The sequence below is a fragment of the Schistocerca nitens genome, chromosome 2, assembly GCF_023898315.1.
Source record: "Schistocerca nitens isolate TAMUIC-IGC-003100 chromosome 2, iqSchNite1.1, whole genome shotgun sequence".
NCBI classification, from domain to species: Eukaryota; Metazoa; Arthropoda; class Insecta; order Orthoptera; family Acrididae; genus Schistocerca; species Schistocerca nitens.
Window position 1 is genome coordinate 719,451,051 of NC_064615.1, and position 27,600 is coordinate 719,478,650.

Consider the following 27,600-nt stretch of genomic DNA (forward strand, 5'->3'; position numbering starts at 1 on the left):
GGTGGGCAGTGACAGAGGCTCCGGGTTTACCGAGGACAGGGTGATGGCTGTCGACACGAAATGAGTAGACTCAGCGGAAACAATGCAGTATGCAGATGACCAACGAGAAGGCGCCACAGCTAGTGACCACCAGAGAGAGCAGTCAGCTGGATGAGAGGGCGCAGGAAGTTCGTGCAGAAAGCAAAGTAGGGCGCCTGGTGGAGTTCGTGGACTGGTCTTGTGGCAGCTTGCTGTTAACCTCGAGTGAACGAATGATACTTCGTTTGTGGATCGACGGAAATTAGTGCTCACAAGACAAAAGCTGTTAATAGTCAAGGTATGTGTGCGGCCACAGCAGAAGAGGTTGTGTGGGTTGTGTTCACCACAGACCTCTGTTGTACAGACGACTGTGTCCTCACAACCAATCCATTCCTTTACTCAAGTTGTATCACAGATTTGTTCTCTCTCCGATTCAGTGCCTCTTGTTACTCGAGCTACCAGTTTTCAGCAATCTTCAGTGACGCCATATTTCAAACGCTGCTGTTATCTTCTTGTCTGAACTGCTTATCACCGACGTTTCGCCTCCGTAGAAGGCTGCAGTCAGCACAGATACCTTCAGAAATGACCTCCTACGAATTTATATGTAATTAGCTACCTGTCGCAGCTTTGCATGGACAGCATTAAATATTTGTGGCTGGACAGTTTGTCTGGCGTAGCGGCAATAAATTACACACACAAACCTGTGTCGTGAATCAGTCTCTCCATTAGTGAAAACCGTACCTACATTCCTACAGAAATTCTTGAGATTTGCTGTCACATACAGACACAAAGAATGGCGGACACTAATTTATAATATGTTCAGCTACTAACATACATTTCTTTTCCAAGAAAGCTGTTCTCGCTTGTGGTAGTCTACATTTTATATTCTCTTCTGACGTCGACAGTTACCTGGCTGGCCAAATAGGAAAATAACGCTACTGTCAGCGTCGCATTAGGTAATCTGACTATCTCAACACCACTCGGTTTAATTCGACTAACTTTGGTGTATTTTTGTTCATGATCACCGTTAATCGATTCAGTATTCTTTAACTTACATCCTCTACCGTTCCCTAATGTTTAGTTTGAAATTTCAATTGATCTTCTTAATTTCTAACTTTATGTAAATTTCAGCCCCTTTAATTCGAATTTCACAAGTAATAAATTATGACCAGATTCCACATTTGTTCCTGGAAATGCTTTGCAGTTGAAACTAAGAGGGTTGGAACTTTAATAATGGAAACTATTTATTTACAGCTCGTAAAAAATAGATACATGTTCCAAAGTTTTACTGAAATTCAAAGTAGTCACCAGCATTGTGTGTAACCCGTTACCAGCGATGTGAAAGTCGTAGGATACTCTTAGCAGTGCCATTTGTGTTGACAGTTCGAGCGACGCGGTCTATTGTCCGACGAATTTGTAGCAGTTCTGAAGCGAATGTCGTGAAGTATTTCCTTCAGTTTAGAAATCGAGTTGAACCTACGAGGGTGGATCGCCTTGGTGGGGACGTGCGACTTGACGGCCTCCAACAAAGTCCGGTGGAGAAAGGAAGCGCCATGGGTGATGTCATCAGGGTGCTGGTAGGTTGAGGATGGCGTCCGACCTGGGTATCTATGGTATCCCGGTAGGCATCCCATTTGGCACGGGAGTAATCATAGACGTGTCTCGGGGTTAGGTCTGGGACGTGGGCAGAGTGAGGGCGAGGTCTGCCTGATAGGGTGAGCAGGACGGGAAAGTGATCACTACATATAGGGCCAAGGACATCCGCAGTAATGCGCCCAAGGAGGTTGGAGTCGACAAGGATTACGTCGGGAGTGGTATTGGATTCTGGGTGGGTATGCTGAGGGAGAGGGAGGAGGTCACCTTGGAGGGTGGCAATAAACCGATGCCACCGCCGTAACTGTGCGGGTGTGTGGCTGTGGATATTGAGGTCTGCTGTAATCACGTAGGAGGAGATGGTGCAGTCTATGTGGGCGAGGAAATCACAGGGGATCGGGGTATTAGGGAGAATATAAATGGTGGCACAGTTGACAGTAAGACCAGGGAAGAAGAAACTGAAGATCAAGTGTTTGGTAGGATCATTGAAGAGAGGTTGGGGTCGAACAGGGAGATGGAGGAGGTGGCCAATGGCTACTCAGCCATGCGCAACAGGAAGGGGATTGTCGGTGTGGTGAAGGGTATACGGAGAGGTGCTAATCGTGTGAGTAGGCTAGAGAAAGGTTTCATTGAGGATGAAGGCATCCACTCGGTGGTGGGAGAGGGTGTGGAGTAGGAGATGTTTGTTGGTGAACAGAATATGATGCTGCTGTTGCGCCATAGTAGGGAGGCTAGACAAGGGTGTCAAGACGGGAGAAGGTAAAGTGGGTGACGTTGTGGGAGTAAGTGGCACAGGCGTTGAGGTGAAAGATGGATCTGGCGGCAAGGGAGATCTGGTGCAGGGTATGGGCGCGCTGGAAAGGATGGATGTTTTGAAGGATGATGGTTACAAAGCGAATAACATCCTCAGTTATAGGGAGCGGACGAAGGGTGTTGCCGGGGTGGGTGGGGTCATCGACAGGGCGGACGGGAATGGTAAGCTCGTGAGAGACGGTGGAGGTATGGATTTGCATTTCTGCGAGTATGTGGGTGGGGCAAGTTGCAGGAAGGGGGGGGGAGTAGAAGTTGGGACACTGGTGGAGGAAGTGGGACCCTGTGCAGTGGGGGCAGGTGGGAGGATCACGGCAGTCTAGGGTGAGGTGGACGTTGTATTTTAAACAACGCTGACACTGGTAGGATTGGGGCTGGGAACAGGAGGGGTCGACTTTGTATCTACGATGGTAGATGAGGGCTCCTTCTTTGAGGAGTTCGTTGATAGAGAGGGCGGATTTACTGAAGACTCTCATCAAGAAGGTAGAGCCTTCGGTATTGTCAATACGACATGCCGAGCGGATCTCCAGGCCAGGGGAGTTGAGCTCCGCCAACGCCTGAGCCTCCATGATCCCCACGCTGATCTTGGTGATCATGGCGGTGATGGTCAGCGGGCGACAAGGAGGTTGGGGCTGGCGGGAGGAGGAAGTGGGCTGGGCAGGGGTGAGGGTGGCCTTGGGACCAAAGTGGATAATTGGGATACAGGCAAGGACATCAGTGTGGAGGGTAGGGCTGTTGGATTTGAGGAGGATGGAGTTACGTCACAGAACAAGGAGGGAGATGGGGGTGGTAGGATAATACTTACAGAGTAGGAGAGTGATGTTGTGGGCTTCCAGGAGGTGGGTGTTGGGGTGGGAGAGGACGCAGGTGTGGGTAGGTGGAGAAGAAGTGGTAGAAGAAGCTGGAGGGGGAGGGGTGTGATCCATGAGATCTTTGGGTGGGGGTGAGGGAGAGGGGCAAGGGTTTTCTTGGAGCTTGTAATTTGGGTGGGGGTGGTGTTGGGGCGTTTCTTGGGAGCAGGGTGGGAGGCGGATTGGGGTACGGGAGTTACAGGCAGATGGCGGGATTTGGAAGGCCCTGTTGCTGTAGCTGGTAGTTGTGGCGGCGGCGGTGTCGGTGGCAGAGAAGCTGCAGCGTGTTCTGTGGCCCTACATGCCACAACCCGCACTGGGGTTGCGGACACAGAAATGGCAGGGGAAGGAGGAAGAGGAGGGAAGAGATGAGTCCGTGTAGGGGGAGTAGGTGTGGCTATAGGGGTGGAAGGGAGAGTGAACGGAGTGGGGGGAGGTATGGCAATGAGGGGTGGGATGGACACGGGATGGTTAGCCAGTGCTCACCACGTAATGGTGGTAGCTGAAGCAGAGCGAGAAGTGTCGACAACACAGGTGGTTTCATTGGATATGGTACAAGAGACTGAAACGACAAAAGACGAAGATGAAGACTAACACGAAGACACAGACGATGACAGAGTCCAGGAGGAGCCCACGGAGGAAGGCTGCTGCTGGGCTGCGACGGCGGAGAGGGTGGCTTTGGCCCCGCCCTGCTGCTGCGGCGCAGACAACGGGCATCAGCTGAGGGCTGGTGGAGATGGTGGCGGCAGCAGCAGCAGCAGCAGCGAGCACCAGAAGACAGCTACACGGCGACCAGGCGGCGGCGGCGAAGGCGGCGGGCTCCGGGAGGCGTGCGACCAGGCGGCGGCGGCAGCAGCGAGCACCGGGAGGCGGCCACCAGGCGGCGGTGGCGGCGGCGGCAGCGAACTCCGGGTGACGAAGACCTGGCGGTGGGCAGCAGGCAGCAGTGACGGCGTGCAGACGGGCGGAAAGGCGACAGCACCGGCTGGGGCCCTTCCAAATCGACGATACACCCAGAGTGTAGCCCAGGTAGTGCAGTTCCTCGATTCGGAACTGAGAGAATCCAACCCTCGAATGACTTCGAGAGACTTCGTATGTGACATTTGTTTACCTTCAGAGAGAGTTCGAACGTGGGAAGGCGGTCTGTGACAGTGCTAGAGCCTGCTGTCAGCAAAGCCTCACGAGCCACAAATGAGTCTTTGTTAGGGTAGGAACTGCAGTTATTCTGAGAAGTCCGCACTGCGCCATCTTCAGTGTCAGGGGCGGCCTGAAGTATAGGTTTAGGAAGCTGTGTTTTTCGGACTGGCCAGCTCTTTAGCTACAGAATACTCTCAGTAGATGGCTCTGGACTAGACTGGAGGTGACTGGTCAGTTTCCTTTTTCGTCTTGAGACATCGTGTTCGGCTGAGTTACTGAGCACTACGTTTGTAAGAAGTATATTTCTACAGGAGAACCTTATGTAGGTGGCTGGATGTCACGGGCGCTGTGGGACAGTGGGACGCTGTTCCAGTATTATTATTACCTCTGCTTACGTTCCCCTCAGCAGCAACTATTCACTTGTAGATCGGCAGGAGGCTACTCTCCTGTCCTATTTTTATTACCCGTCCCCCCCTATCCTCTCCATATGAGGGCTATTGAATAAACTGGCTGGAGCAACTCTCCAGTGCTAGGTCAACAGCGAAAATATCCACTCCACGTGTATTGACGAAACTGGATGGAACTATTGTCTAGTGATTGATCAATGGCAACTCTGATAGTTTATATAAACAATATCCCACACTGTGTACAAAATACAGATTTTTGCCCTTCCTATCTGTTAGCCCAACACAGACTGAAGCTCCCTCACAAGCTGATTTCATGGGGAGGAGGTAGGGAGGGGAATGTATGATCCTCCTGGTCCAGAAGACCAAGCGAATTTTCCGACATTTCTTCCCCGGTTGCCATATTGGATTACGTAATGGGAGCGGACAGGGAAGAGAGTGAGGGGAGGGGGCGGGAGTTCCCTGAGGGGGAACCACTTGCTGGCTGGGGAAAACCCATGGTACCATCCAGGGGTTGTGGTAGTGAATTGATCAATTTAATTAATTTGTATAATTGCTTTGATATCAATTTTATATCAAAATTGCACCCAAGCCGCATTGCCCCACATTTCTGACACGTAATCGGTGGTCATCCGTCGGATAGGGACGTTGAGCTTGTTGGCCCCCTTGGTGCTATTCGCGAGGAGTAGGCTAAGTGCCAGCACTGGGTTTCACAGCCTTGCTTCTGTCATGATAATCATCATCATCACCATCATCATCACCATCGTCATCGAGCACAAACAGTACACTACACTCCACACTCACAAACGCACATGCACACAATACATACATGTAGTATTGCAAATACTGTGGACTCGGCGCCTTGCATCACTTGAAGGCACGTAAAGCCGCAGCTCCTCGTACCACAATAGTCGACTACAGTCAGTTACTCCAATTTACTTGTTGTTTGCCCCATTAAAGGAGTGCAGATCCACGTTACGCAATGAGCAATGGGCCCTTGCAAGGTTCCTCCGATGTTCGTTCGGAAGCTAGACGGGATGGGAATGTATTCATTGAGAGCAACAATTACATTCGAATGCGCACCCTACTGCCTTTGAAAATGCATGAATTATGACTCCGGTCCCTGTCGGTTTACATCTTTTTAGGATCATTGTTCGTACACCGTGTTGCATGGCTGTAGAAACGTTGGACAGTCAACGTTCATACAGGAATAAATCCTTCAACTTCATGCATGGTGTGGCCAAGGGAAGGACCAAATATGATACCTCCACTGTGCTATTCTGTGTGCCCATCATACTGCAGCGATTCCACGTAGTCTATCAGTGTACACACACACACACACACACACACACACACACACACACACACACACACACACACACACACACACTGCCATGAATTTCGGTAGTGGTGGAGAGTCACCTGATAGGGATGGCGGTTATCGCTGAGCAAACTGTTCCATTCATCTCCACTTTTACATTACTGTTACAGCCTTTCAAACGACCGGGTTTCGAAATAACCGATTTTCGATTTGTTATTTTCTGTTATTTCCAGTTATAATGATAGACTTCGAACAAAGATAGAAAACATTTAATAAAGTTGAAGGAGTATGACATCTCAGTCGATATGGGATTGAAGCTGTGGCAGAAATCGGTCTCATCGTCTCCAGCGAAGGTGGAGAAGACGGGCACTGGGACGGCGAGAGCGAAAGTTGATGACCTTGCTGCACCATCAGTTTTGGACGGTATCAGTTTTTCACCCTGGAGCAACGGCAGAATGAAGAGTTGAGTTTTTATCCTACGTTTATGCCACGCCAATAAAATTATAGGTACATTAATCAAATTTATCTTCTCTGCCAAGGGATATTTGGGATGGTTTCTCCTTATATGCTGTAAAATGTTGTGCCTCCTCCCATTTTTAATCTATTGAAGCTAATGAAGCACTGTACTTCATCGCTACCACAACCGAAGTCTGAGGACGGCAGTGAGAAACTACCGCATGGACCTGTGTGGGCAAGTCTTACACGTTGCACGTATACGTGTACCGTCTAATAGGCCACGCCACATAGCAACAGATACACTGATGTCTCAGCAATGATGTACCGAGCCCTGTGTCGTGTTTGTTACTGCTCTACAACAGTCTACGTTGTTAGTAAGATGCGGCTGATCACTTTTCCCATTTTCTAGAACCATCCAGTATTCCAAAGAAATGGAAATAGCACGGTTAACCATTATTCATTAAACAACGATTTACTTAAGAGTCCTGTTCGTTCTTATAACCGACACTAAACAAATACCGAAAAATACCGGTTATTCAAAACTAAATTACCGGTATCGGTTTTAATCGGTCGGTTCTTCCAACTTCTATCACCTGTCCTCCTAGCACCAGTTATACATCACCTGCAGCGCAGTATAGCTACCAGAGTGAACTTCGAAGGGGGTGACTTACTAAGACTTTTCCGGTGAGCTTATACTGACATTCTCCGACTAGTATTTTCTTTGAACCTTTGGGCTTATGCATTGATTTCTAGCTGCTCTCTTTAAATTTCGTAAATATTTGCATTCATGAATTTTTAACACGACTGGATGATAAATACAGATTCAGAGTTCGTGAAAGCAGTTTACGCACGTCATTAATCTGCGAGCGCATCATTACAGGAAACATGTAGAATTTTACATTGGCTGTTTAGGGAGTATTCTAGGTTTCACAGCATCCTCTTGGCTCTTACCAGGATCAGCTATTTAGTGAGCAGGAGCCATCCCGCGGCTGATGGCCCTTGTCTGGTGTGGTGTGGTGTGGTGTGTGTGTGTGTGTGTGTGTGTGTGAAGACTGGCTGCCGGGACGCTCGAGTGCGGCCGTTAACTGCAGCTTAATGGCGCGTAAAAACTGGACCCGCGCAACTGCTTGCCGCGCGCCGCGCCGCGCCGCGCCGCCGTTAGCCGTGTAGGGGATTTAGAGCCGAGCGCGGCTGACGGCTCGACGGCCGAGACATCGCCCCCTGCACTCTCCAGAGCTGCTGCTCCCTTAGCAGAGAACAGCACAGCCTCAATATTTACGGACGACGGAAATTTTAAGGGGTGCAGAAGTAAAGCATCGAAAATACGTTTTCGAACTTCTTGTATTAACCACCACAGAAATGTAACATCGTCCGTTCCTAGTGATCTCCGTGTTGGATGGGTTGTAAAATTTTAACCACGTTTTTTGAGAACGCTCCCATACCTTTTCGTCTGACCGCGCGTTCCTACTCAACTAACACTAATAGCCACAGGTTCAGAATAAGCAACACAACCAGTTTAATGGACGTCCTGGAGAAACTAAGTGTTGTTTGGAAATAAATGTTGAATGAAAGAAAACAATTAGACAGAGAAGGATTTCGGTAGATTGCTATAAAACGCAGAAATAAGAATGTAGTACATAAGAGCACAACGCACAGTCTAGGATACCGGAACAAGTACAATAAGCAGAAGGCGAAACAGGTACAGAAAGATTATGAGAAGAAATTGCTGGGTTTCCGCACGAATGTGAGACTGGCGGTAAGCTTTGTGTTGATTAACTGTGAATGAGAGATGAGTGAGAGATGCTTGGACGTTACATGACGTGACTGCATGAGGCAGTTCTATAGACTGTTGAAAATGACGAAATGTTCACAGACTTTGTTGTGAAATTTTTTTTCAGAAACAAATGAGACTGATGTAACAAAACGAATAAATCATAAATACGTTGTAACTGTGGAGTAGGCCTCCGGAGACCACAAGTCAATTATTGTAAAGTACTTAAAATATAGTCCGCAGCTCGTGGTCGTGCGGTAGCGTTCTCGCTTCCCACGCACGGGGTCCCGGGTTCGATTCCCGGCGGGGTCGGGGATTTTCTCTGCCTCGTGATGACTGGGTGTTATGTGCTGTCCTTAGGTTAGTTAGTTTTAAGTAGTTCTAAGTTCTAGGGGACTGATGACCATAGATGTTAAGTCCCGTAGTGCTCAGAGCCACTTAAAATATAGCCCTAAGCAAAGTTCCACAGTTCTATCGGTGCTGTTATTTTGTCTTGTCTACTTAGACTGTAATGCAGTGATATGTGGGTAGCTGCGTTAAACCTGGTTAGAACAGACATGTCTCGGACGAAATTAGAATTCTGTAATGGCCGGCACATCCTTCAGCAGTAGAACTGTAGTAGATTACAGATAACTAAAAGCCTCTTCCTCTCTCTAATCGTTTAGTCGTTTCCCACTCTCCATGACCCCAGGAATTAAAGAACACCAGTTATGCACTGTCTCGCGAAGACTTCTCAAGTTGGATCTAAAACTTCTGTGATGCCATCATCCCACTACATCCTTTGTCGCTTTCTTCTGCTTGTGCCTTCGATCTTCTCCAATATTAAAGTCTTTCCGAGCGGATCATGTATTCTCATGTTGCACCTTAGTTTTTGTTTAACATGAATAGATACAGTCAGCCGCAGCAGTGGCCGACGCGCAGCAACAATGTCATGCCTTACGCTGTACCGCAACCGACCTTTGGACAGCAAAATAACTGCACAGCAGCTAAGGACACTAATTGGCGAAGTACCCACACAGAGCAACTAACTGGAGTTTCTCCAAGTAACGAACTGAGTCACACTACGCCGTCGGAAAACATTAAAGTGAGAATATTTATCACTGACACACAGTTAATTTTAGATTCAGGTTCAACTACTAAGCTAATGTCAAATGCATTTTTTTCTGAATTGAAGAAGAGAGGCAAGTTCCCAACATTTCCTGTACAGAATTGCAGGGTGGAAACTGTTACAGGCAGTAAGACCAAATTGGTTAAACATCAGGCACTTATTCCAGTACAAACTGAACATTTTGCAGTGAAGTGCAACTTTCTTATAACTTACAGTTGATTATCTCATTGCCATGGACACGTTTAGAACATACGAAACATATGTAATGGTAAATGCCATTTTTTTAAAGGATCAGTTCTTTTCTATTGATTTAGTCAGGATACCAGATGAAAGTAACAAAACAAACTAGAGTCAAATGTAGTGGTACAATATCCCTTTCCAGCTGTATATTTCACAAACAAATTTGATTCTGAACAAGAAACAAACTCTGAGGTTAGTTACGAAATGGTAGAGCAGAAACTAAGTAAATCACAGGTACTAAATGAGAGACAACGACAAGAACATTCTAACTTGGAATTTAAGTAGGCAAATGTTTTCAGTAAGGAGCCAGGAGTATACGAAGACTATTGCATATAAACTTGAAGTCCATCTACATGAAACATTTTGTGTACTGTCATATCCTGTTGCACGGGCAAAGCGAGAGGCAGTAACGGAAGAGATCAATCGTATGATTAAATGGGACAACCTTCATTATCACCCTATTGTAGTCCAATATTAACAGTATTTACACGCATAAGATACAAGTAGGCAAAAGTCGTAACGTTGACCTTCTACAGTAACCTTTAATGACAAATATATTTAGAGCTAACGGCAAACATCACTGTGGACGGATCAAGCTAAAACGAAGATTTTCTCCTTTGTCAATAAAACAACACCTGTTTTAGTGATTGACACTGTGTGTAATTTAAATGAAGATAACTTTTATCTTACTTTAAGAAAATTCTGAACGGAGTTTTAGGAAAAAGTCGTACAAAACTATATACATTCACAGATTTTACATGGTATCTGTGTTGTGCATACATAAAAGACAGTGCTCTGTTCCGATGGACAAAATTTAATCCGTACAAATTTTTTTAAAATGGAAGCGACGGATGAAAGTGAGAGAGCGATGCTGAAACATCTGTTCCACTATATGGAGACAAGTCGTTTAACACTGTTATCAAACATCTCGAAAAGTACTTAAACTATTTACTTGAAATTTTTACACAATACTCTAATGAACATTCCGATCGAAACAGGATATTTTAAAAGTACGTTACCAAAAATCTCGAGATCGTATTACATGCAATTTTTGCCCGATACTGTAACCAACTTTCAGCTGGATAGAGGCTTACCACTTTTTAAATAAAACTAATACCTGAATATACATGTAATACACAAAAGAGAAACAGTGTTTGCAAAAATCTTAAAACTTACTAATCGATTTACTCATACATGTTACTAGAATAACTGTAACTTTTACACGATTTACTACAAGTTTACTTTTTAGTACAATAACCGTTCCTACAAACATGAGATGAGAGAAAAAAATTTTAACTGCATAGTTCAAATAGCTCTGAGCACTATGGGACTTAACATCTGAGGTCATCAGTCCCCTAGAACTTCGAACTACTTAAACCTAACTAACGTAAGGAAATCACATACGTCCATGCCCGAGACAGGATTCGAACCTGCGACCGTAGCGGTCGCGCGGATCGGGACTGAGGCGTGTAGAACCGCTCGGCCACCGCAGGCGGCCCGAATCTTAACTTCTTAATCACTACCAATTCATACATGTCATTAGACTAACCGTAACTTCTGCCTTGAAATCTTTTGTACGAACATTACACTGACTCCTTTGCAATCAGTAATATACAAGTTTTCTGTTAAAAGCGACTGCGAGGAAAAGAAGTGTTGTACTGTGCTCTGCCGTGAGAATATGTGGTATTGTTTTCTTTCTCTCAGCCTGTTTAAACTATGATATCAGGGCACTTCAACCATTAGACAAGTTATTCTTCCGTATATGTCCTTTCTCCTTACATGCAATTTTAAACAAAAATTGTACCCGCAATAATGTACTCTTTTGTTTTCTCCCTCGCAGTTGTTTTTCACAGTAAATGGGAAAGTCATACTTACGGCATGTCGGCTGATATTTGGAAATGAGATGAAACGATCGTATGGCATTTATTGGCCGGGATATCCCCTTCGGGGTTCGGCCGCCGTATTGCAAGTCTTTTTAGTTAACGCCATTTCGGCGATTTGCTTGTCAATGATGATGAAAAAGATGATGAATGACATACAACACCCAGTCCCCGGCCGGGAATCGAACCTGGGCCATCTTGCGGGATAGGTGGCGACGCTACCGCTGCGCTACGGAGACGGACTGATGTTCAAATACTACTACGGTATCTAATTTTGCAGTAGTAGACGATGGCTCAAAATCAGAGAGAAGGGGTAAGGGGTGCTGGATAGAGAAAAGGGAGGGGAGGAAGAAGTGGACAGAGAGAAGAAGGAGGAGGAGGAGGTGGACAGAGAGAGGGGGCGAAGGAGATAGACATGGAGGTGGGAGGGAGGGGGTGTTGGACATAGAGAAGGAGATTAGGATGTATATTCAATTCTCATACACATTTAGCGATTGTGAAGCATTGCCGAGTTCACTAGCGAATCAATAAAGATGTAGGGAAGGAAGGTATCATTTAATTACTGGAGAGGCGTGATGATTTTACATGAAAGGTGCAGTTTTATTTATAGTAAAAAGATAGAAGGTGAAAAGTGGGGAATAAAGAGACAGCATTAAAATGAAATGTTCATTTGGCCTTATTGGCTAGGAGATGCCGTCTGCGGGATTTCAGTCACATGGTGCAAGTTTTTTCTCCCTGACGCAACATCGGCGACTTTCGCGTTGATGATGATGATGATGAGGAGGAGGAGGAGGAGGAGGAGGAGGAGAACATCCAGTCTCCTAACAGAGAAAATCTCTGACAGGCCAGGAAACGAACAAAGGATCTCAGCGCCCAGAGGCAGCAGGACTGACAAGTAGATCACGACCTGTGAACAATGAAAGTATTGACACAATGCAAGCAGTATTATAGAGTGCAGAAATGGGCGAAACAAACAAGTAGCCGAGCGATTATAATATCTGCATTGTTGCAATAGATGGCAAAATTTTAAGGACAGGCTCTGGTTTTGAAACTGTCACCGAAGAAATGGAGGCGCACGAGATACAAGAGACAAAATTTGAAGAGTTTAAAATTCAGAAGAAGATCGACGCAGAAGCATAAGATTATCAAAGAACGAAGACACTCCAGTCCCATCACCATCTCATATCATATGGCGGACGGAGGGGGGCATCTTGTCCCACTACTAGTCATTTCCTTTCCTGTTCCATTCACAAACTGAGCCTTAATTTCACATATCTTTTCTTCGTGGTCCCAACGCAAAATGTACACTGGCGGCAATAGAATCGTTCTTCAGTCAGCTTCAAATGCAAGTTCTCAAAGTTTTCTCAATGGTGTTCGGCATTAAGAATGTTATCTTCACTCCAGGAGTTCCCATTTGTCTTCACGTTGCATCTCTGTAATATTGATGTTTAGACTGAAACTATCGACAACAAACATAACAACCCCGTCTCGTTAACTGCCTTGGTGTCTTCCTTTAATCCGAAATGATGGGGAGTCCCGAACACACTAGCAGCGCTCAAGAAGGGTTCAAAAATGGCTCTGAGCACTATCGGACTTAACATCTGAGGTCATCAGTCCCCTAGAACTTAGGACTACATAAACCTAACTAACATAAGGACATCACACACATCCGTGCCCGAGGCAGGATTCGAACCTGTGACCTTAGCGGTCGCGTGGTTCCAGACTGAAGCGCCTAGAACCGCTCGACCACACCGGCCGACTCTGACATTTGCCTCACGCCGTCATGCGGATGTGGCGTGGAGGAGCACGTGGTCAGCAGACCGCTCTCCCGCCCGTTTCGCCGACTTTTCAGACAGTGTAACCGCTACTACTCGGTCAAGCAGCTCCTCAAATGTCGTCATGAGGCTGAGTTCATCTCCGTTCCAGTCCTCTCACCAAGGAAAAAATTTTGACGGTACCAGGAATCTAACCCGGATCCTCCACCTGTCAGCCATCTACGCTGACCCATCAGCTATGGATCCGGACGAAAATTAGTTATGCCTTCATCCATTATTTATTTTGCGTGAGGAATATAATATACCAAATTGGAAGATATAGAGATTAACATTAAAAGATGAACCGCGAAAACTATATGCATCTGCAACAATTCATCGAGAATCCCTAATTTTACGAGATTCGCGAGACAGTAAAACAAACAGCAGCCATAAATATGACGTTAGGAAAGAACTGTTATTTTAACCAAAAAAGTAACGATATGGAAGTGTGCTTCATGTTCTAATTACCATCAGATCTGAGATGATGATGAAGTACCTGCGTTCCTTTACAGTCGAGAGTTCCGTGATACAAAATAATAACGGAAAATATAGGTACATAAGGGAAGAAAGAAACAAAGACAGCAAGCAATGCTGCTTCGCAACACAAAACGAAGCAGCAATAAACGCGGCCCTATTCATTTCCTTTATTTCCAGCGGAACGAAGTTAAGATAAGCCGTTTCTTTAATTACGATTCTAGGGTGGTTACAAAAATCGCGAAATTCTGTGACATGAAGTACTGCAGCTTCCTCATTAAATGCAGAACAATTGTTTGGAAGCTATATATCAGTGCCTCCGTTCCAGGTAAATGTAAGCAAATGGCGTATTTTTTATACACATAAATCCAAAGACGCTTAACTTTACGGGAGAATAAACAATGGAGAGATAATGTATAAATAATTCTTGCTTTGAATTCATAGCTGAAGAAGTACTAGCAGATGTACATAAATGGTTTCAAAGCATAAGAAATGAATATTATCATCGAAAGGACGTAAACGACTAGAAATTCCTTCTGGGCTGACTTTTTACTATATTGTATTTCTTGGTGCTGCAGCTGTATTTTCGGCGGTGAATACCCAATTGGAATTCCAGAGCTAAAATACTCGTCGAATAAATATAAAAAGTGACGCAGTATTGTGTGCCTGGTCATAACAGAACAGTTTTTTCTAACAACAATGGGAAACTTGGAAAAATGCACGATGACACAGCGCTGTCTACTAAGATAGTTACAACCGATTTCGGTCATAAAATATTTTCGCAGTACTGTACAAAAGAACTAAAGAAACGAGGAAGCCATGAACAACGAAACAAAACACAATTTCCAAAAAAAAAAAACGAAATTGTAAACTTCAAAACTTACAAAAACATTTTTACAGGTACAACAGCGCATGATATTCTTGTCTTAGACGCAAACGGAGGACATGGTTGTCTCAAAAACGTATGAAACATTCAACATAGGTGTTGAGTAATATTGTAATAACACATAAAGGGAGGCCGCGACATCTGGAACGCGTATTTACTGTGAACTCCATACACTCGTAGAACTCCATGAGGACAACAAAACTTCTCAAGCGTTATTGAGAAAATCGCAAGACAATTTCGGTCGTCAAATATATATGGCTGTGCGTTTCCATTTTTGCCACGAAGTGGCGGCAGCCGAGTCGTTCAAACCGCTGGATCGAGTCCCGTTCGTCAGTTTTTTTTTTTATTTCTAACACAGTCACTTTCTTTAGTATTTATATTACAATTGATATAATGGGAAAAATACGTGTAACCGGATGAACTTTTATTAAATTTACAATGTTATTTGGCAGTCTACAAATTTTTATTACCACAAATGATATAATATTCTTAAGTATCGACTAGTAAACGACTAAACGCGTGAAGTGATACTAAAAATGTATGCTTGTCCGTGATTTGAAAAATCCCTTATACCTGGAAGGAGCCCGAAACTACTTGTTACCTGCAAGTTTTGACCGGTACAGACGGATTTCGAAAGATGTACAATTAATCGTCGCTTTCGACATTACGAGTACAAGTTGCACAATGGTGTTTTTCGTACAAACATGGAAAACATAAAGTTAAACGGCACTAGCTGCATTGATTAAATGCTATGTTTCCGTATACGCAAGGTCTTCTGAGTCTTTTCGCGGAAAAACAAACCTCGTTAACATTTTCAAAAACCTATGTTTCAGCCGATAATTTGGAAGCAAACACTGTAGAACGCAGCATTTCCTTAAATATCGGCGTTGATAATTGGTCATGCAGTATCGAGTGCATTTTAATAGCGTCTTCACCAGAAGCAATTTGTCGTTCTCTTTCGATTAAATACGAACAATTTTGAAGAAACGGACAAGCATACATTTTCAGTATCACTTTATGCGTTTGGTCGTTTACTAGTCGATAGTTATGAATATTATATTATTTGTAAATTTAATAAAATATCATCCGGTTACACGTATTTTTCCCATTATATCAATTGTAATATAAATAATAAAGAAAATGACTGTGTTAGAAATAAAAAAACTGACGATCGGGACTCGATCAAGCGACTAAGGGGCTTGAACGCTAATGGGCACGCACAGGTATATATATAACGAGGGAAATTATCTTGTGATTTTCTCAATAACGCTTGAGAAGTCCGTGCTACTGTTTACAGGTTTTGTTGTCCTCATGGAGTACTACGAGTGTATGAAGTTTGCAGTAAATCCGCGATCCAAACGTCGTGGCCTCCCCTTGTCAGTCAACAGCAAGTGACTATTAGCAGTCCAACACACAAATACGATCCAAGAAGACACAAAGCCAAGTCAAAGAGCGTACAACCAAAGATGATACATGTATAAAGTAAGATGCATCATAATGTCTAATTTAAGAAGTATAAAAGTGTGGAAAACAGCTTTCATTTATTTATTCGTTCACGAGCACAATGACAGATACCAAAGGTCTAAATACAGCCAAGCAACTACTTGAAAATAAATTACATTCAAATGCGTCAGCAGTATAATAAACAGAATAAAACTTCCATATCAAGCCGTAAAATGATTACATGTAGATACCTGCACTGTAGTGAAGAACGAAAAGTAAAAAAAATTAATGAAAAATATGAATAAGGTCTATATATGAAGCCTTCTTTGCCAACGAGGGTGGTGGAGCAGTGGTTATCACAATAGACTCGTATTCGGGAGGACGACGGTTCAATCCCGTGTCCGGCCCTCCTGATTCAGGTTTTCGCCGATTTCCCTAAATCTCTTCAGGCAAATGCAAGGATGTTTCCTTTGCGACTATACTACGTACAATACAGGGTTTGTCTTACGAGGATAACACGGCAAGTGCCATCACAGTATTTCCCACCAACTTCGCTCAGTGGAAGAGGAGTGAACACGTGTCTCGGCTTGTCCATAGATATTTGACCGTTTTTGAAAGAAAGACGGTCAAAGTTTTTCAGGTATTTCATAGGTGGTCTACTTTATGTGCCTTTTACTGCACAATATCCTCTCACGAAACAGTGGCTCAGTGGTTAGCGTCGTAGGTTGCTAATTTTGCTCCCCGTGTTGGAAATCCAATTATTGTTTTTATTCATTTTATTTGTATTCTTTTCATTTATCTGTCTATATCGGTTACTACACGCTTGTTTCTTATCAAGGTAGATGATACAAGGACGTTATATTAACTGTCGAATTACAAGCGGATTTCACAATTAATCTCAAACATTTATTAAATAATGTATGTGTGTATAATATGTTGAGGTGTTACAACCACTATGCCACTGTTTCATTAGAGGATATCGCGCGTTAAAAGGCACATAAAGTACCTTGAAAATACTCGAAAACTTTGACCGTGGTTTTTTTCCAGAAACAATTGAGTATCTACGGATAAGCCGGGGCACGTGTTCGCGTGTTTTGACTCCTCTTCCACTGAGCGAAGTTTCTGGGAAATCGGATTATGGCACTTGCCGTCTTCTCGTCGTTAACCCATTGTACATTCAAAAGAATGCACCTGAGCTAATAGATTTCCAGATAAGTAAAGATGAACATAATGTCGTATGCACAATATTGATTATCAACTTAACACATTACTGGGGGATGGGGGTTAAGCATAGGCATATAGTACTAGACACAATACTGAAAGTGATTGCGGATGCAAACATATGCATAGCTGTCAGCTCTAATAAAAACAAATAAACACTTAAGCCCACACAGTACGTGCTGAAATAAATATGAAGGGTAATAATTTGAAAATGTGGAATGGAAACTCGTACAGGGTAAAAAGAGAAGCGTCCTAATGTACCTACACACAATAGTCAGACGATAATGAAAACATCATTAAAATTATCAAACAGGAGACAGAGCTCAACGTATGTAGTCCATTTACATAAATGAATCTATAGATCCAATGTACCAAAAGAATCAGAGTAAATACATCTTCACAATATGATTGTTTCCAAGACGAAACGGAATTTTTCATTGTACCACAAAATCCAAGACATAATAAGAGGGGTAAGAGACAAGAACAGGAACGTAGTACACGTTAGGTACCTTCACATAAGAGTTCAAAAATTATCAAAATATTCTTACGGCCTTCTGTTTAATGATCTGAGAAGAAAGTCTGTAAGCGCCAATGTAGGAGGACATGCCAATAGTACTGAGGTGATGAAACAATTATTTACAAATCCACGGGTGTGGTATACTTCCAGAATAAATTTTCACTCTACTGCAAAGCGTATTCTCATTTGAAACTTCTTGGCAGATTAAATCCGCCGTACCGAGACTCGAAAATGGGGCGTTTAATCTGCCGGCAAATTTCAAATCAGCGTACACTTCGCTGCAGTGAAAATTCATTCCGGAAACCCTGTCTCCTTTGTCGCAAAAGTGCTAGTCGCGCAAGATGGGGGCGATTTCTGTGAATTACTGGTGGAAGTCTCCTACCTTTGGCGGAAGGAAAGCTGTGAGGGAGGATAGTGAGTAGTGCTTGGATAGTTTCGTCAGCAGAGCAGTTGCCCTCGAAAGGTAAAGGCACCAGGTTCGAGTCCCGGTCCGCCACAAGATGATGGTGAAAGTGGTGGTGGTGTTTGGTGGGGCACTTAACGGCATGGTTATCAGCGCCCGTGCAAATTCCCGATCTTTTCACAGTCCAGTATGGCGATTTCCGGTATGATGATGATGATGAAATGATGAGTACAACAGAAACACCCAGTGCCCGGCTGTAGAATATACCCGACCCGGCTGGGAATCGACTCCGGGACCCTGTCATCTACGGGCAGCAACGCTAACCAGTAGCCGGCCGCTGTGACAGAGCGGTTCTAGGCGCCTCAGTCTGGAACCACGCGACCGCTAGAGTCGCAGGTTCGAATCCTGCGTCGGGCATGGATGTGTGTGATGTCCTTAGGTTACTTAGGTTTAAGTAGTTCTAATTTCTAGGGGACTGATGACCTCAGATGTTGAGTCCCATAGTGCTCTGAGCCATTTGAGCTAACCAGTCGACCACGAGCTGCGTACTAACCTACACTAAAGTTACAATGTAGCATATATCATGCCACTTTGACGACTTCAACAATCGGAAGACGGCTCTAATGACCAACAGCGTACTTCAGAACTATTGAGCGCAGTTCCATATCTGTGCTGATGCTACGTGCTTGAACTCAATATAAACTACAACAGTAATGATGTTCCTAACCTGTGAAATACATACTATGAAATGCACAGACAGAAATAAAACTGTGACAGGTCTTGTCACAACTCTTCTATATTTAAAATAAAAGGAAGGCCAGCGTTGGCCGTAATATTGATGTTTTATTGATAGCAGAATCGACTATCGATCACATAATGATCATCTTCAGTGCTGCAAGCTGTGGTGTACAAATTGAACTCAGACACTTTTATCAAGTTATCAATAAACAAAACTGAGAAGCGATCACAGTAACTGAACTATGTGATCGAAAGTCGCTTCTGCTATCACTAAAACATCAATATTACGGCCAACGCTGACCTTGCTTTTAACATATATGATGGTCGTGCACACAGCACTTCATGGAGTGGCCAATCTTCTATATTTAATAGCGTGTGTCCGGGTGTGCAGCCGAGTAATTGTTTCCATTTTATGTACAATATTTGGGCGACCTACCCACCCGTATCTTCAGGTGCTGCGCGTTTTGCTGTTGCATGTACCCGCTGGCTGGATCCCAACCAGACTGTGAGCTGTTGTTGGTCTTGCACCGCTATTAATAGCTGAGCTTGACTCCCAACTACTGGGTGTTGTGTGTTGTCCTTAGGTTAGTTAGGTTTAAGTAGTTCTAAGTTCTAGGGGACTCATGACCATAGCTGTTAAGTCCCATAGTGCTCAGAGCCATTTGAACCATTTTTTTTACTCCCAACTCTTTAGTTGTTCAGAGCTCGCGCTGAATGTGCTTGAAACGCAGATTGTTTCAGCGTTCCTTTACTTTGGCGGATGTGATGACCCACGAGATTTTGATAAATTGAGTGCAGACCGCAAGCGTTATTTACATTGATTTCCTGACATCTTTATTTCAATAGATCGCTTATATTGTCGTTTGCACCACGATACTGGCTCTGAGCACTATGCGACTTAACTTCTGATGTCATCAGTCGCCTTGAACTTATTACTAATTAACCCTAACTAAGCTAAGGACATCACACACATCCATGCCCGATGCCGGATTCGAACCTGCGACCGTAGCGGTCGCTCGGTTCCAGACTGTAGCGCCTAGAATCGCACGGCCACTCCGGCCTGCCCACGATACTGATATCATCGTACTTCATTTCATGATTGCATTGCTTGGCTGTTATAGCCGGGTGTGTCGCTGATGTTACCATCTTTCCTCGACTGTTATGATAGTCTGCCCCCACATAAGACATGCCACATTCGCATGGAGTGCAATAAATACCCGGCTTTCGGATTCCATGTCGCCGTAGGGGTCTAGCCATCTTTTTGGAAATAAGAGATGCACAAGGCGAATATTCATAATATAACATTATTGGGACGTAGCGATATATCAGTTAAGTAAAATTGGTACTTTTAACAAATTACTGCTTTTACTAATTTTGCATAAGGTGAATAAGCAATTCTTAGCTTCTGAGCCGAGACGGCTCGTTCCAAGTCGATTTCCGCGTAAATGATAATCTTTGGTGGGCTCTAAAACGACGAAGCTACTTGGCACTTAGCCGAAGCAAGGTGAGCTGGGTCGCAGAGACAAAGATGGTCGGCAGTCGGTGGAGTGGAGACAAACCCGCACAAGACAGATCAGAAAGACGCGTGCTTGGCCGTGCATTGCGGAGTTCGCAGCCGTGTTCTGGTGTGGAGCTGGCACTGAATTGGAATGATTGTTGTTATTATTGTGCTGCCGTGGATTTGTCTCTCGTTGTCTTCCGCAGAAGTGTCTTAGCTTCTTTGCGTGTTTTCCGATAGTTGCTTTTGGGCAGACTTTAAGGTGAAGATTCCTACTACTTGGAAACCGGGATATTATACGTTGGTGTACTCTTACTCCATGATTTATGGTCGCTTGTGACTGGGTGGTGGTTGTACCCCGATATATTTATAAATGTATGGTTCAAATGGCTCTGAGCGCTATGGGACTTTACTTCTGAGGTTATCAGTCCCATAGAACTTAGAACTACTTAAACCTAACTAACCTAAGGACATCACACACATCCATTCCCGAGGCAGGATTCGAACCTGCGGCTGTCGCGCGATTCCAGACCGCAGCGCCTAGAACCGCTCGGCCACCTCGGCCGGCTTATAATTATATATATATTGTATTACTGCTTATTAGGGCTCGTGTGCGAGCAACATGAGTGTCTTTTTTAGGGACTTTTGCCTTACGTAAGAAAGTGCCGGTTGATGTTCCGGGTGTGTTATGTTGCCTACGTGTGTTGGTGAGACCCGGGAAAACTGTAAGGTAGAGGCATATTTGCCGCTCGTCCACTTATTGAAACCTTGCTGAATGTCAGTTTGTAGTTTTAAGGTTTGTTATTTTGAATTCCTGATTACTAAAAAAGGTACTTAGTTGGAATTGCCATTCATGCTTTGCTGTTCCCTTTGTTTAAGATATGTTGTTGTTTTGTGTTGATTAGTCGATGCATGCCACTTCAGTGGCTAAACTGAAAACGCACTTGTACTTAGGCCGATTTGTTTGGCATCCATGTTAGATCTGCCGTAAGCATTATGCGCGAAATGTTGTTTCAGCTTCACTATAGAGCGACAGTAGCTGTGAAATGTGTATTTTCGCTTCTTGCGGATTATTTGGGCTATTATTCGTAATGAAAATTTGCACATTGGCCGTTGAGTGCATCAACTGAGCACGTGGCATTTGTACTGCTGCTGGTACATGTGTGCGTTCGTCAGGTGCGCCTGCCATACTTGGTAGAGTTCGGTCGGCTGTCTGTCTGGCCTAGAGGGGCCTTACAGCAAACACGGCTGCCGGAGTGATGGGTCCGTTACACCTGCGCCTTGGCATCCGGACACATAAGTCACACATTGCAACTGTCAAACGGTCTGTGAAATGCTGGCAGCGAGTCCCCATGCTGTAATTAAAGTCTTATGGTCCTGAGTTGCAGCGTCTACAGAGAAGTTGAGTTCCATTACATTTGAAATATTGGCTAACTGTCTGGTTCGGGTGTTCATGTTAATTGTATTTTATTTTCTCATTAAATGTGCCTTGACTTTTGAAACCCTTGGGAGATTAGTAGTGGTGACAAAAGAATTTTGTCGTAATCTTTCACTCACTAAATATCTGGTACTCTTATATAGGTAATGTTGTATTCTGTTGTATCGTACAGAAGAAGACGCAGTAGCGTTCTCGCTTCCCGCGTCCGGGTTCCCGGGTTCGATTCCCGGCGGGGTCACCGATTTTCTCTGCCTTCTGATGACTGGGTGTTGTGTGATGTCCTTAGGTTACTTAGGTTTAAGTAGTTCTAAGTTCTAGGGGACTGATGATCATAGATGTTAAGTCCCATAGTGCTCAGAGCCATTTGAACCATTTGAACAGAAGAGGAAAGAGTAAGTGAGCGTCACTGACGATTTCAGAGCTTTGATTTTCTATTGTTAAGATAAAACAAATTTCAAGTTCTTAGCTTGAATCCAAGTTGTGTAAGGAGTTCGTGCTTCTGTCTGTAGCTTAAAGAGGAGTCTCTAGTTCATTATGTTTATGTTTTTAAAATCTCAGCTATTACCAAGTTTATCGCAACTAATTATTAGGGGCCTTTAAAATTGTTTCAGTTATTTAATGTGTCACATTTATTTGCGCAATTTGTTTGTTGGCGTAATAAAGTTGTATTTGTATTTTTGGTAAAACGGTGAATGTCGTTGCGAAGAAAACTGTTGGCGTCCAGTCCTTCTATTTTCGTTCTTTTCCTCAGTTGTTTTGGATGTTAATTTCCCGTCTCAGTAGGAGTGGCAGTAAATTTATTAAAATATCGGCAGTCTTCACATCCACCAGAGTTGGAAAATGCTGCTAGAATATGCGTTTCACGGAATACCACTGAGAACCCTGAAAAACAAGAGAGCATCAATGGGTGTAGGGAGCGTCTGCTATAAATAGCGGCGCGAGACTAGCAATGTATGGCTGGAGTTCGGGCAGCGAGTACACGCAATAGCGAATTTCGCACCACCTTAAGAATACAGCTGTGTCGGTCGTCCAAGTTTTTTTTTTTTTTTTTTTTTGGACATCAGTCTACTGACTGGTTTGATGACGTATTCCCATCTCTGTCTTCCTCTACAGTTTTTGCCCTCTACAGCTCCCTCTAGTACCATGGAAGTCATTCCCTCATGTCTTAGCAGATGTCCTATCATCCTGTCCCTTCCTGTCCCTTCTCCTTATCAGCGTTTTCCACATATTCCTTTCCTCTCCGATTCTGCGTAGAACTTCCTCATTCCTTACCTTATCAGTCCACCTAATTTTCAACATTCGTCTATAGCACCACATCTCAAATGATTCGATTCTCTTCTGTTCCGGTTTTCCCACAGTCCATGTTTCACTACCATACAATGCTGTACTCCAGACGTACATCCTCAGAAATTTCTTCCTCAAATTAAGGCCGGTATTTGATATTAGTAGACTTCTCTTGGCCAGAAATGCCTTTTTTGCCATAGCGAGTCTGCTTTTGATGTCCTCCTTGCTCCGTCCGTCATTGGTTATTTTACTGCCTAGGTAGCAGAATTCCATAATTTCATTGACTTCGTGACCATCAATCGTGATGTTAAGTTTCTCGCTGTTCTCATTTCTACTACTTCTCATTACCTTCGTCTTTCTCCGATTTACTCTCAAACCATACTGTGTACTCATTAAACTGTTCATTCCGTTCAGCAGATCATTTAATTCTTCTTCACTTTCACTCAGGATAGCAATGTCATCAGCGAATCGTATCATTGATATCCTTTCACCTTGTATTTTAATTCCACTCCTGAGCCTTTCTTTTATTTCCATTATTGCTTCCTCGATGTACAGATTGAAGAGTAGGGGCGAAAGGCTACAGCCTTGTCTTACACCCTTCTTAATACGAGCACTTCGTTCTTGATCGTCCACTCTTATTATTCCGTCTTGGTTGTTGTACATATTGTATATGACCCGTCTCTCCCTATAGCTTACCCCTACTTTTTTCAGAATCTCGAACAGCTTGCACCATTTTATATTGTCGAACGCTTTTTCCAGGTCGACAAATCCTATGAAAGTGTCTTGATTTTTCTTTAGCCTTGCTTCCACTATTAGCCGTAACGTCAGAATTGACTCTCTCGTCCCTTTACTTTTCCTAAAGCCAAACTGATCGTCACCTAGCGCATTCTCAATTTTCTTTTCCATTCTTCTGTATATTATTCTTGTAAGCAGCTTCGATGCATGAGCTGTTAAGCTGATTGTGCGATAATTCTCGCACTTGTCAGCTCTTGCCGTCTTCGGAATTGTGTGGATGATGCTTTTCCGAAAGTCAGATGGTATATCGCCAGACTCATATATTCTACACACCAACGTGAATAGTCGTTTTGTTGCCACTTCCCCCAAGTATTGTGCATAAACTGGCAACAGTAACTCGGGAGAAGGCCCTGAACCACGTCATTAATCTATCACGCCGATAAAATCTGGGGGATCACAACTCTTTGGCCTGCCTCAGTGGAGAGAAGAAAGCGGAGCGACAACGGGCCTAACAGGGCGGGACGGAGGCGGCCCCCGGCTTCCTCTGGCGCGCCCTGCAGGATCAGCAGCGGCGGCGGCGGCGGCGGCAGCCTTTGGAGGCCTCCCTCGCCCTCCGCCTGCCTTTCCCTTTCCCTTCCAACCTCGTCAACGCCCCCGGGATCGGCACGCTCCCCAGGGAGCTAGACGTACGTGACCTGCCGCGGGCACGTGGCCGTCTGGAGCGAGCCGACGCGTGGCCTGCGATGGGACGGGAAGGGAAAGGAAAGCGAAGGAGACGACGGAGCGCAGCCGACGCCGAGTTCAGTTAAGAAGTATACGTACATTACACACCATATCCTCATTCCGTCCATATCCTCATAATGAAGTTACTGTTCGCTGATATTTTTCTAGAACTGAAAAATTCGGTAAAACTCCTCAGAAAGAAACTAAGCACGATCAAATGGACAGGGACAAACATGAGAAATAGTCTTGCCATTCGCCGTTTCTACTCTGCGAGGGGGGACCCAAAAGTAACGAGAATTGGCCTGCGGTGTGAGGGAGAGAGGGAGAAATCATTGTTCGACCAGGCGTCCGTTACGGTCACACCACCTAAGTCAGTGTCACTGTGAGTGCATCGGTTCGCCCTTGAGAGTTTTTTTAGTAATACAACTTTTCCCATTTCGGCGAAAACCTAATAGCAGATCGTCGAGAGCAACACACGGGAGTGAAATCTTGTTTCCTGTCGAGGAATTTGGCCGCGGAAACTATTTTAATGCTTAAGACTGCCCTAAGAGAAACCAGAGTCAACGACTGGTTTTCACGTTTCAAAAATGGAGAAATGTAAATTGAAGACCACCCCGTTCAGGACGCCCCTCAACGTCAAGATGTGACGAAATCTTCGACAGTATCAATGTCCTCGTTCCTGAAGAGCGTCGCCGAATCATTGATCAACTCTGTGAGACGTTTGGAATATCATGGAGTTCAGTTCACAGGATTTTTTCCGAAGATTTGCGCATGAGAAGGCTTGCAGCCAAATCTGTTCCTCGCCTTCTTACAGACGAGCAAATGTTTTGAGCTTCAAAATCAGCTCAAATAGGACCGTGAATTTTTTTCAAGGCGATTACTGGTGATGAATCATTGTGCTACAGACACGACCGCGAAAAAAAGCAGCAATCAAGCCTGTGGAACACAAGTGTCTCTCCTCGTCCCAAAGAAAGCTCGCCAAGTGAAGTCAAACATGAAGGCAATGCTCATTTGTCTCTTCGATTGCAGAGGTGTCGTGCACGCGGACTTCGTTCCCCCGGGTCAAACTGTCAACCAGGAGTTCTACAATAAGGTTTTGAAAAGATTGAGGGACAGTATCCGGAAGAAAAGAGCAGATCTTTGGCGCACAGGAGATTGGTTCATCCATCATGACAACGCGCTGGCCCACACAGCCTCTCTATAAAGTGGTTTTTCACCAAAAACGGGTTGACACCGATTGTCCAACCCACTGTCCCCCACCCTATTCACCGGATCTAGCTCCTGTGTCTTCTTATTGTTCCTCAGACTCGAAAGGGACATGAAAGGATAGCATTTTGCGACTGTGGAGTAGGTAAAACAAAAATCGCTGGAAGGCATAGGGAACATCCCGATTAATGAATTTAAAAACTGATTTGAATAATGGAAGGATCGTTTGAAAAAGTGCGTTGTGGTCAATGGAAAATACTTTTAAGGTGGTAGTTTTACGACAAATTTTGCCACATATCTTATGAAGATTTCTTACCGCTAAAATACTGAATTCGCGCCTTCGAATATCAAGAGAAGAATATTAGCGCCTCAAAAAGCGACAGAAATCTTTCTGGTTTACTAAATTTTCACAGACAATTGATATAGTGCTGTGTCTTTTTTCGTGGATTCAGTAACATCAGGGTGACCTGCATTCACGATAGCGTCGCAAGGAAAATACCAGGAAAATTTCCTAACAACATACATTACCTGAGGACACCAAGTTCAAGATAAGTGAAGGACATTTCTTAAAATATTAGGATATGACTTTTATGTTATTAGAGGAGGCGGCAGAGGGCAAAAATTCTAAGGCAGGTAGACGTTGCGCGTTCCTGGTACTCGCAGAGGTCAGTGCAGGACAGGAAATATATCAATGAAGATTTAGACTTAATGTAGACTTAATTCTTCCAATACCAAGTAGCTTATCGGGCGACAGATTTCCTCCAGCGAACGCTATCAGTGGCCATGTTTCCATCTGCCTCACGGTTTACGTCCATGCATCGAAAATCCTTTTTCAAAACTTTGTTTCCAGGTGTTGAGATGTCCTCTACTTCTCTATCCATCCGTTGGTTTCCACAACAGTGCTGATTTCCGAATTGTTCGATCTTTCATCCGCAGAACATGCCCCGCAATCTTCACTTTCCTTTCAGCAACATCTTCATCTACATCTACGTGTCTACTGTGCAATTCACGCATACGTGCCAGGCACAGGTTTCTTAGAACCACCTTTAGACTAATTCTATAACGTCGCACTCTCTAACACCGCATGGTAAAAATGAACATTGAAATAGTTCTGTACGAGCTCTGATTTCTCCCATTTTATCATGGTGATTATTTCCCCATCTGTAGGCTGGTGACGGTAAAATACTTCCTCACTCCGAGGAGAATGCTGGTGACTGAAATTTGGTAAAAATATCTCCCCACAACGAAAAACGCCTTTGTTTTAATGATGATCACGCCAACGCTCTTATCATATCCGTGATACTCTCTCCCCTATTTCGCGACGGTACGAAACAAGTTCCCTTAGTTGCACTTTTTCCTATTCTCTGTTAATCCTGTCTGTAAGGATCCAATATCGCACAGCAATTCTCTGACGACGATAAGCGCCTTGTACGTCATCTTGGATTTGATTTCTCCAACATTATGTTTGTGATCGTTCCAGTTGTAATCCCAAAGTATTTAGTTGATTTCACAGCTTTTAGATTTGGGTTATTTATCGTATAACCTTACCAGATTTCTTTACGTACGTGGATGATCTCAGACTTTTCTTTATTCAGACAGGTACCAACTACACACCACGGGTATGATGTCTA